At 43.5% G+C, this 12891-nt stretch overlaps 1 protein-coding gene across 2 annotated transcripts in view; it reads right to left on the minus strand.

Moving 5' to 3' along the window:
* Positions 1 to 12891, minus strand: part of LOC121579467 (gamma-aminobutyric acid receptor subunit beta-4-like) — a 47166-nt gene that overhangs the window by 21428 nt on the left and 12847 nt on the right. The window lies entirely within an intron of this gene.

Here is a 12891-nt window from a genome sequence, read left to right on the forward strand (position 1 = left end):
GGTGTGTTGATATTCAGCAATATCAAAGTGAATAATTAAAGGCCCAATGCAGTCAAAAACATGATTTTCCTATGTTATATATGTATTTCCACACTATGAGATTGGAATAATACTGTGAAATTGTGAAAATTATGATAATGCCCTTTTAGTGTAAAAGCTGTTTGAAAAGTCCGCCTGAAATTTCAGCCTGTTTTGGTGAGATGGAGTTTTGGCCTTCCATGTTGACATCACCAGGGCCATAACTACATATGAGGATGCCGCATTCTTTTATTTTTTATTTTTTGACACATCTTTTGGGAGGAACTCAGTCAGGGTCTCAACTTCCTGTTGAGAGTGAGAATAGTAGAATACACAAGGTGCAATTTCAAAACTTAATTGTGCATCAGCATTTTTCCTCTTGTTATATGTCACTCACTGACAGTCAATTAAAATGTCAGTGAACATTTTTTAGATTGGTAAATTAGTCTAGTTAGTCTAGCCAGCTATCTAAACTTGTAGTAATCATGGCCGAATTACTGACCAGAGACACAGAGCACATGCCCAAGGGCGCTGACCTCCAGGGGGCCCCCATTGCCCCTCACTCAGAGACTGTATCAGATACCCTGGTTATGGCCCTGGACATCACCATGTGGTAAATTAGTTAATAGACCAATAACAAAGAGAGTTACAAACCTCTCCGCCAATAACAGCTCATTTTCAGTTTTTCCCTCCCCACTAAGACCACTCTCAGACAGTCCTAGCAACATTCTTGCTTGAGAAACTGCCCTTGGCTAAGAAGCATTTTTTTGGGCAGACCATTTTAATTGAAAACAATCACTGTAAGCTACTTAATTGTTAACCATAAATGATTTGGTATTGAGACAAAAACGGCTGCATTGGACCTTTAAAGGAAATATTCCTACAGTTTTGGTTCTATTCAGATATAGCTGCCCTTCAGTATAGAGTTGCCTGGATTTTATAACGGACTCTAGATCTGTGTTGAGTCAGTTAAAAGAACAAATAAAACAAAATTATGTGTGTGGGCCTATGAACAAAGTCATAGCAAATGGCAGGTCAAAAAAGTTTTCAAACTAACCCCAAATATACTCAAGTACTGTGTATGACAAATTTACTAAATTCTGCCTTTGCCTTCGTAGTGTGGAGTTAGTCAGCCCTCTACAGTTCCTTGCCCCAGGGAGTGCTTTAACCATTGTTAAAATCAAGGATATTAGAATATACCGGTTGACCTTTACCCCCATAAGAAATAGCAGTTGTCATTTTGTTTTCCTCAAAGCTAATCCTGAATCTTTGGTTTTAAGAAGTGCTGTGCAGAACATGTGACTACAGGGCGCGAGAAAGACTGCGTCTCTTGTGTATCAGAGTTCAATTAGTAATTTCTTTGAAAATGTGTGCATATTTAACATAATTGCACCTATCCATATATACTGTTTATCCATCATCTAAAAGATTGAGAGGTTGTGTCAAAGAATGATGCTGAAATAGTGGAATGGTCAAAGTGCCACAGATTGTACTTTAAGAGCTCTCTGTCTAGACGATGAGGGTAAGTGCAGGCATTTGTTTTGGAAAACAACAGAAACATACTGACAGTACTGACACAAAGAATATACTCTGAATGTCACTTCATTTGTGAATCTCTCTGGATAGGAGCATCTGCTCAATCAATGAGGAGGATACAGTGTATCTGCATACAATATGTCAGTGATAGAAATAGAACCTGGCTAAATCTGTAACCTGACATTACAATGGATACACATGTTTAATTCACAACCTTTAAGGCCAAGAGTGCATTGCACTTCCCCCCCAAAAAGTGAAAGACATTTTGAACGTTCTAAAAGTTGGGCTTTTTCATACTGTAGGTGTTTTCACCTTCACAACATCTGGCGATAATTAATGCAGTGCCAACTTTGGAGCTCAAAACAAGGACACCCTCCTCCCCTCACCCCAAATGTTCACTCCTTGATTTGTAACAATGGCAACATTTCTGCACAAGGGAATTGTGTCACCCCCACAAGGGATAAATTAGTCCTTTCTCAGTTAGCAGACCACTGAATCATGATGATTAGGTGAAGGAGAAAGGAATTGTGACCACAAAAACAATGACCAAACGCTCACAGAAAAGGCTGAGAGTAACAGCCAACCTTTTGTTGCGGGACTTCTCCAAAGGTTCTTCCTGTTTTCAGCAGTGGCCGGGGAAGAACCATCTTAACCACTGGGTTTAATGCAGGTTTACTACAGCAGTATATTTTAGGTGAACTAAAATTCCCTTGAGCTAAGAGTTGCGTAAGTAGCGAAGACACTTCCATACAGCTAGGGTATGTCCTGTATGTACATGTAATGTACCGTGCAGTTACAGATAAGCAGATAAAGCTGTTACAGTAAGGATCTAAAACATTTATTGAAGCATTGTCTAACTACAACATCTGTTTCCATTATCTTTCATACAATTGAGAGCTTCCAAAGTAGCCATTATGGTCTAGTAAATTCCTACTTTGATATGAGAAGAAATCTGCACTTTTCACAGACCAGCGCTTGGGAGAGTTGCTTGAACAGTTACCTGCGCATTGTCTACTTCAACAGGTGTGAATCACAGATTTGCTTATGAGAAACATACTGCCTGTGGGCTTTTGAAATGGCTGGCTTGCTGCCAACAGCAATGTTTTCTTAGTTGCATTAATATTTCAGAGGTGGTTTACCCACAAAACACACAACAGGACATTTTGTAAAGTACTGCAACGTTGGGCATTGAACAAAAGATCTCTCAAACCACGCCAGGCAAAGGAGGTTGGCCCTGTCACTCATCCAGCCAAAGGTGTTCCACCTTCCCTCCAGAGACACAACACACAGACAAAGAAACAGAGAGCGAGGACTGTGTGAAAGATGGTCTTGAGAGTATGGCTTCTGTAACTGCATCTCAGAATGCCTTTCAGTTTGTGGTCATTTTTCATTGGAGTAAAATGAAATCAGAGATTTTCTGAGTTTATCTCAAATCCATGACCATTGTTTATGTGTACTCTCCTTCCTTCCTTCAAATAATCTGCAGATGACTCCTGCTCCGGCCTACTCTGGAAAGATCGGACAATTACCATGTTTCTCCTAATACTGGCCCTGAAATATTAAGCAGCACAGCACTTGACTGAGAGTGCACATCTCTCCTCTCTCTTCTTTATTTTGTAATCCTATTTTCTTTCACCCTCTCCTCCATGTAGACACGGCAGCCCACATCTCTCTTAAATGCCCTGCAGCTTTGTCATATTCCCTGACCCATCTCTTTAAAAATAAGGAAGGAAAAAGTGGGGCCATTTTCCATTGCGCTTTGTGAAGGCAACCAGTAACAATTTTCCCCAGAGATGTCAAAGTACATTTGTTCACTGGTTGTAAACAGAAAGCACAAAGATCTCTCTCTCTCTCTCACTGCATATTTTTGACCCTGCTTCAATGAAACAGAGGGATCCACTTTGCCACCGTGGCTTTCTCAAAATAAAAGCACTTACCTGCAGCAGCACTTTCGTGAGCTGAAAGGAAATATTGCTTCGGCAACAGCAGCCTGAGATCCTCAGATATACTGTTTCTATCAATTCATGTTTTCACATCGGAACATATTTGAGATTTAAAAAATGATATTTGTACATAAGTGCCATCTGAAAATGGAAGAAGCAGGATCTCAAATCAGATAATTGTGTGCTAGTGTGTACGTGCATGCATATGTGCGTGCTTGTGTGTATGCTATTGTGTGCTATTGTGTGCTATTGTGTGTGTGTGTGTGTGTGTGTGTGCTATTGTAAGTGTGTGTGTGTGTGTGTGTGTGCGTGTGTGTGTGTGTGTGTGTGTGTGTGTGTGTGTGTGTGTGTGTGTGTGTGTGTGTGTGTGTGTGTGTGTGTGTGTGTGTGTGTGTGTGTGTGTGTGAAAGAGATGGGGGAATATAGATGTCCAGAGCCAAACCCCAACTACTATTAGCAATTATCACATCACAGTGTGTCAGCACTTTCCACTGCCTTCTCAAATAAGCCGCATCTAAGCCACTGACTGGCATGACCTGATGCTGTTTGCCGACAAACTCTGACCTGATCTCCCGGAGTAGGGACTACTTCCAGCTGAATCCCATAACTCGCCAGGTATTGATGTGGCACATTAAAGTAGTGTGGAGTATAGAAAATAGTCTTTAATAAAGTCTGGCTTGGATCCAACTCCGCATCCAGCATCCAGCATCCAGGCACTTCATCTCCTGATCTTTGATTGTCTGCCAGTCTCCTCTCGCCTCTCTGATCTCAGCACATTCCCCCCGCCAAGGAGGGCACAGCCCTCAAGGAACCAAACAAATTCTACCACTTTGCCACAGTTTTAATTTAACAGAAGAAGAATGGATGTTCTTAATCCGCGGTTTACAGTTGTTTATCTCAGTGTCTTTGATAAAGGCTGTGAGTATCTGATGCATCTATTGGCAAAGGTGGGTCTGGTCCCTATGCCAAGAAGCATAGTAAGTGCACAACCTGCAATTCATCACCTCTGAGGTTAGTATCAACACTAATGCAGAGACAAACATCAACATTAAATGTTTACCAATCCTGAGAGCAACATTGAAAAAAGCATGAGTACTTTCCGAAATATTTCAATAACACAATCACAGTTCACTAACATACAATGATAAAATAGGGCAGGAAACATTAGCACTAAATTCCTGTGTCTGCCATTGAAAAATAATAATATATGGATAGTACCAGTGAATGAGAAAAAAAAGTTTGTCAATAGAGCTGCATTCTAGACCCCTCCAAGCCATAGCACACAGATTCCTCACTCCTCTCTGCATTTCTTTGTTGGACATTTTGCCTCTACTCTCTCTATTTACTGTATATTGTGCTTTTGGGCTTCTCTGAGCAGGTCCACTGCTTCCTTAAACTTGTGTTCTTTTCCTCAATTTTTACACTCAGCAGCCAGATGGCCCCATCATCTGTGTCCATATTTAAATGACAAATGCAAAGCAGGTGGCATCTCTGCAGTGCCTAGGTTTGGGTTTTATTAAACAGAGGGACCCGTCCCTGGAAGCCTGTGAGATGCTCCATGAAACACACAGCCAGTGTTTTCAGGAATACCTCAGGTGGATGGGGCCATTTAGACTGGCTCCCTCTTCAGGGGCAACAATCCCCCCTCAGCATGTTTTTATCCCTGGCAGTGTTTTCTGTCGTACAGGTAAAGACGATAATAATGATCTCAAATTGCTTTACAGTAGGAGGTTGGGGACTGAGAGGGATTCACTCGCAGTAGGTACAGTATATCTGCACGCCAGAGAAAGTGCTGGTTTCGCAGTGGATCGGGTTAGATTTATGATCCTAATTATTTAAGTAGGGTTGGGGCTGATGGTGGAGCTGGTGTTGGGATGCATGTTGGTGATTAGATATCGTGACATTAGAACATCAGGCCCTAAACGTGTCAGGATGAAGCCAACACCTCCCACTACGCCCTGAATATGCTCACAGAGGCAGTTCTACCTTTTTTTAATACGTTCACTATATATACAAAGGTATGTAGACACCCCTTCAAATTAGTCGACTCAGCTATTTCAGACACACCCGTTGCTGACAGGTGTATAAAATTGAGCACATAGCCATGTAATCTCCATAGACAAACATTGGCAGTAGAATGGCCTTACTGAAGAGCTCAGTGACTTTCAACGTGGCACCGTCATAGGATGCCACCTTTCCAACAAGCCATTTCTTCAAATTTCTGCCATTTCTTCAAATGTCTGCCCTGCTAGAGCTGCCCCTGTCAACTGTAAGCGTTGTTATTGTGAAGTGGAAACGTCTAGAAGCAACAACGGCTCAGCCGCGAACTGGTAGGCACACAAGCTCACAGAACGGGACTGCCGGGTGCTGAAGCGTGTAGCGCGTAAAAATCGCCTGTCCTCGGTTGCAACACTCACTACCAAGTTCCAAATTGCCTCTAGACGCAACGTCAGCACAATAACTGTTTGTTGGGAGCTTCATGAAATGGGTTTCTATGGCCGAGCAGGAGCACACAAGCCTAAGATCACCATGCGCAATGCCAAGCGTCGGCTGGAGTGGTGTAAATCGCCGCCATTGGACTCTGGAGCAGTGGAAATGCGTTCTCTGTAGTGATGAATCACGCTTCACCATCTGGCAGTCCGACGGACTAATCTGAGTTTGGTGGATGCCAGGAGAACACTGCCTGCCCCAATGTATAGTGACAACTGTAAAGTTAGGTGGAGGAGGAATAATGGTCTGGGGCTGTTTTTCATGGTTCGGGCTAGGCTCCTGAGGAAATCTTATCGCTACAGCATACAATTACATTCTAGACGATTCTGTGCTTCCAAATTTGTGGCAACAGTTTAGGGAAAGCCCTTTCCTGTTTCAGCATGACAACTGGCCTGCACAGAGCCCTGACCTCAACCCAATCGAACACCTTTGGGATAAATTGGAACGCCGACTGCGAGCCAGGCCTAATCGCCCAACATCAGTGCTCACCAATGCTCTTGTGGCTGAATGGAAGCAAGTCCCCGCAGCAATGTTCCAACATCTAGTGGAAAGCATTCCCAGAAGAGTGGAGGCTGTTATAGCAGCAAAGAGGGGACCAACTCCATATTAATGCCCATGATTTTGGAATGAGATGTTCAACGAGCAGGTGTCCACATACTTTTGGTCAAGTAGTGTATATACTGTACACAGTACACACCATGAAGCCTCTACTGGCTTTTCACTGAGTCTATCCTCTGTTTTGCTGTTGATCACCAGAAAAAGGACTGTGTTTTATAATGCCTTACAAAGAACACAAATATACATAGATATAGTAAGGTAAGATGTAGATTCATGAAAGGGGTTTCTTGTCATAAAACACTGCTATTTCTCAGGTGGTGAATGCAGTAGTAGTCTGTAGATGATAAGGAAGTTGATGTTGTTGTACTTTGATTTGTGCCCATTTCATGTTACTCTTGTGTAATTGAATTATTTGTGAGGTTTGTGTCCATGGATGCAGTCAATTGCAAACTGAAAACAAATTTGCTGGATAACGCCATTGCACAGAAAATACCACTCTGCCTCTGATATAAAAAATCTAAGAATCGACTCATTGCTTAGCAACAAAGGGTTCCATGGCAACTGCGCAGCATTCTCACTATAACATTACAAGTGAAGCACGGTGCTTTACATACATTGTGTTGAATCTTCACTCATTTTTGTATTCAATGGCCACTGCTGTCATGAAAGCTCCTTCTTGAGACAATAAACCAAAAACAACTGCATGCTGTGTCGCCTTGTAATGCTTCCTATTTATCAAACGTATGACCTTATAGTCATGTGTGCCAATACGCATATCTAATTTGAGACAAGGGATTGAATGTCTCTGGAAGTAACTAGAATATCTTTATTTCCCCTCAAAACTGATATTTGTCATCATCAATAGATTGTTGACATTTCCAACATGTGTAGCTGGAAGCTATGAGTAATAAATAAGGGTTGGCTCATTATGCTTTAATAGTCATTGGAAACACCCCAACTATTAAGAGCACTTTGGAGACAAACAAGGGTATCATATATAATTAGTCCACAACATCATCATTTGTCAATCACATTGTGGTTATCATCTTGATATATTTGTTAATATTACTACTGATAGTAGTAGCCATGACGGTTGACGCAGTAGTGACAGCAGAGATGTAGTGGTAGATACATAAATTGAGTTACTCAATGTATCCCTATTTGCATGCTGGCGAGCCTGTCTTCAAATGACTCCCCCTCATACGATGTTCATTGCTTTCCTCAACCATTTATGGTAACAGAACCTCCACCTGCGACAAGCCTGTGGTTGAGAAGCCACAGGCTAATGAATGCAGACCTGCTGTATGAGTGCATCAGTAAACCAAAATACTATATCATCTTATCATAGGCACTGAGATCAGACATACAATTAATGTAACTCATGCAAATGAAATAGCCTTCTGAGTTCTGACACTTAACGATCATGGATGAATGAAGGGAGATCATTTCACTAGGGGTGGCAGGTAGCTTAGTGGTTAAGAGTGTTGTGCCAGTAACCGAAAGGTCGCTGGTTCTAATCCCCGAGCCGACTAGGTGATAAATCTGTCGATGTGCCCTTGAGCAAGGCACTTAACCCTAATTGCTTATGTAAGTCGCTCTGGATAAGAGCGTCTGCTAAAATGACAAAACTAAAAAAATTATGAGAGAGTACGAGAGAGAGAGAGAGAGAGAGAGAGAGAGAGAGAGAGAGAGAAAGAGGGACAGAGCATGCAGAGGTAGTAAATTAAGGGAAGACACTGAGACAGGACAGAAAGAAAGGTGGCCCTATCCAACAAAACCATCCAGTGACTCCAGAAAGCTGAGGTTAAGTAATGAGATGGGCTTTTAAGCATGCTTCCTGGCATTGGGGCTGTTGGCATCGATCACTATGTGCCGTAAATGACATTTATTTCCTTGTTTATCTATCTGAACAATTGGATAGCCGCATCCCGTCCTTGGCCGGTCCCTCTCGGCCCGCTCAAGGACACACCTCCCATCAATCACTGGGGTTGCAAAAAGGGCGTGACTGGGGGCATGAGAAAGGGAGTTGTAAAGGAAAGAAATGCCCTGCGAGTTACCTCACCGGTGTGCGACCTATGGTTTCTGTACTTCGCAGACCGCTGGGATACATTTGGGTGTAATTTCCATCAGCGTTTTTTTTTTCTCCTTCAGTTCAAAGTTGCTGGAAACAACACTTTGAATTTGAAGATGAAGCCCCTCCAATCCCCTGCATGACATCCCTGCCCCCACACACATACACACCTCATTTGACTCAGAGCAGAGCAGTAAGAAAAGGCAAAACGCTATGCTTCCTCCTTAAGCATTTTCGCCTTCTGCTCCCTCTGCAATAAATCATTTGCTGTTCTCTCTTCATCAGGATAGATATCAATCCTGCACTCCCAAGCATCCATCCTGCTGTTCTGACAACACACTCCTGTTTTGTGCTGAATGGGCATTACTTTTGCTCTGCGTTACAGTGGGTTATGTAATGAGCCCACATGCAAAACGGCCCATCATTTAACATGTGGTGACACACCAAGAACAGTTTGTCTCCAAAATGCTAAAGGTGTGGGGTGAAATTTAGATTGGAGCATCATAGGAATATACGCATAAAAGATTGAAGGGCTGTTGCTGATATATGCAGCCTTGTACAGATGGGCTTGTATGCATAAATTACGAGTAATGTTTAGAAAGGACACATTTCACAGCATGGGAATCACTCTCTCTGCATACGTATAGAGTAAATGTTCTGTGGGAGCCATTCCGCTCTCATAAACAGACTTGAGGGGGCGCGTTACATTGGATACTGTTCAGATAATATAGCAAAGAAGATGAACAATGCTATTATGATGGCATGAATAAAGCTAGCCCTCGCCTTCTCAGATGGAAGACATGCTTGAATCTCATAAACAACTTGTGCATTCGGTCAGTGAGATGCACATACTGTACTGTACTGAGCATCAATGTCACTGCAATGACTGTGCTGTTTCATGACTACATTTACTGCTCTGCCATTACAAATAAGATCAGGCTGCAGCTGGGACTCATTTGAGCTCAATGGGGAATGAAATCAGTAAAAAGAGGGCTGCGTGTGGAGGGGGACTGGTGGCCGTGCTCTAATACCATGGCTGAGGGGTGAACTGGCACTGAAACACATTAGACTGTTAGAGTGTGGGCCTGGGACACCCTTAGTGGGAGATCAGGTGCTTACGGTTGTGGCTGAATGATGTGTGGCACAGCCAGGCTGACTTTTCAGACTCCTACTCCACATCGCTGAGGCCCCTCACTGAGCTTCACACTGTACAGGATCCTGGAACATTGGAATGTCCCTGGTCCTTTGACTGGAACCAACAACACAAATGGCCTGGAGCTTTACTGTAGACTGGGACCAACCCCCAGGACAGGAGCTTTACGGTAGACTGTGACCAACCCCCAGGATAAGAGCTTTACAGTAGACTGGGACCAATCTCCAGGCCAGGAGCTTTACAGTAGACTGGGACCAACCCCCAGGCCAGGAGCTTTACGGTAAACTGGGACCAACCCCCAGGACAGGAGCTTTACAGTAGACTGGGACCAATCCCCAGGCCAGGAGCTTTACAGTAGACTGGGACCAATCCCCAGGCCAGGAGCTTTACAGTAGACTGGGACCAATCCCCAGGCCAGGAGCTTTACAGTAGACTGGGACCAATCCCCAGGCCAGGAGCTTTACAGTAGACTGGGACCAATCCCCAGGCCAGGAGCTTTACAGTAGACTGGGACCAACCCCCAGGACAGGAGCTTTACAGCAGACTGTGACCAAGCCCCAGGCCAGGTTTAGGGGAGTCATCAAAGAATGTTTGCTACACGCCAGCTTCTGAATTTGGCTCCACGGGAGGGCCAGCCAGGCAATAGGACGTACCAGAGGCACCTACACAGGAAGAGAGTGTCAACCTTTTCGTTGTCGGGATGAAAATGTATAATGGGCATGCTGAGAAAGGGTGGCAGGTAGCTTAGTGGGTAAGAGAGTTGTGCCAGTAACCGAAAGGTCGCTGGTTCTAATCCCCGAGCCGACTAGGTGAAAAATCTGTCGATGTGCCCTTGAGCAAGGCACTTAACCCTAATTGCTCCTGTAAGTCGCTCTGGATAAGAGTGTCTGCTAAATGACTAAAAATGTAAAATATTTAAAAAATAAGACATAGTAACCGCCTTGGGCCTGTACTGATCTTTCACGTCATTATTTGTCTAGAGACAATGCCTCTCCATTTGGCATAACTTTCATTTCAATATCCACTCTTATATGAAGGTAACCTACCTCCCACCCACCCACCCACTCACACACACACGGCAAAGTAGGAAGACAGTATTGAGGAGAGGCCTAGGGATGCCTAGCTCTGGGCCCAGGGGCGAGACGGGCATGTTCGCAGCACCAGTGATATGTCACCCACATTTCAAGCTTTGTTAACGGTGGAAGCTCAGACCATAAAACCCATTTCAGCGGTGATGACAGCTAGATTTAAAGTGTGTTCTCCAGGGGGGAGGGGTGTGGGATGGAGGTGATGGCTAAGCCGGGCTCTCTCGCCACTTGGCACGGACTCGGCTGAGGCTTTGCTTTTTGTTTTGTGACTCTTGTACAAGATCATTACACTGAATTCCCCTTGGTAGGATCCAGAGCACCGCAGCACACTGGTGACTCATGATCCCCGCTCCTCTGCCCAAATCAATGACGGCGGCAGAGACAGAGACAGAGACACAGGCAGAGCCATGCTCCAGTCTCTTCGCCCCTCCACCCACAGCCAAGCACCAACGCAGCCCACAGAAAAGACAGTAGCAGCCCAGGACATCCAGCAGAAATAATACACAGCTGTAGAGAACAAACTAGCAGTCTCAACAGAGATTTACAACACAATGAGATAACACAACATGAGAGAAACATTTGATCTCAAAGCAACCCACAATATATCTATGTTTTTGGCAGCTTAGCAGAATGGCCTTTAACAATTTAAGTATTCACTGAGAGGTCAACTGGCATTTAGCAAATTCATTTAAAAATTACTACATGGAAGTACAGTATTGGGAGAACTTGTATTGTGGTATTGTTAACCCATGAAACAACAATCACAGTAGGATAGAGAACAATGTGTGATGTTTGATTTGAACAGCCTCATACTACAAAGCAGGGCTCATTGTAGCAGGCGGCAGGTAGCCTAGCGGTTTGATTATGTAACACACTGTCACAGCGGTTAAGAGTGTTGGGCCAGTAACCAAAAGGTCGCTAGTTTGAATCCCTGAGCCGACTAGGTGAAACATCTGTCAATGTGCTTTTGAGCAAGGCACTTAACCCTAATTGTTCTTGTTAAGTCGCTCTGGATAAGAGCATCCGCTAAATGACGAATCTCCCTGACCATGACAGCCATACACAATACCCTCCATTTTGTAAAATATGAAAAAAAGAAAGAACAAATATACTCTGAGCTCTTACTCATTTTGCACGAGGGGGTGTGGTATATGGCCAATATACCACGGCTAAGGGCTGTTCTTAAGCACGACGCAACGCGGAGTGCCTGGATACAGCCCTTAGCCGTGGTATATTGGCCATATATCACCAAGCCCAGAGGTGCCTTATTGCTATTATAAACTGGTTACCAACATAATTAGAGCAGTAAAAATAAATGTTTTGTCATACCTGTGGTATACCCTGATATACCACGGCTGTCAGCCAATCAACATTCAGGGCTCAAACCCGCAGTTTATAATGCATTATAAATATTAATTCAATACAAATACATGAATGTGCTTTATAATGCTTTTAAATGATTCATGTTTTATAAAGGCCTATCATATGTGTTACAGATGCATGGTGGGAAGGGGCCAGTCAGAACCAGGAGGAACCAGAAGCCCTGGGTCAGTGTTGTTCTGTGGGCTGGCCGTCCCTGTCTGTGGCTGGGGCTGTTAAATCACATTGCTAACGAGTTCTACTCCCCTCAGGCTGCTGTATGCTGTCACTTGTCTGAGATATACTGTCCATTCCACTAATATTTGGCCCTGCAATGTAAATTGCCATTTAAATCAGATGTGTATGACCACACCTTGTTTAAGTTCATAGTTCAACCTTGTGATAGTAGTCAGAGTACTCTACAGCAGGTTGGAGTATAGTTCGACAACACATTGCTATAAACACACCCATATTACTACAGTAGACTAAGATAGTCAACAACCTCGAACTAAACCCTGCAGCAAATTCAAGTAGAGAAAACTTACTACAGTAAAGGAATTTAATATCCATTCCTACATTCCATTACACAGAAGGCTGTCTACATGTAATGATATTGAAGACGGACATATAGACAGAGTGAGATACAATTGTGCTAATTTCCCTTTTTCAAACAAA

Source organism: Coregonus clupeaformis, chromosome 13, assembly GCF_020615455.1.
Source record: "Coregonus clupeaformis isolate EN_2021a chromosome 13, ASM2061545v1, whole genome shotgun sequence".
NCBI lineage: Eukaryota > Metazoa > Chordata > Actinopteri > Salmoniformes > Salmonidae > Coregonus > Coregonus clupeaformis.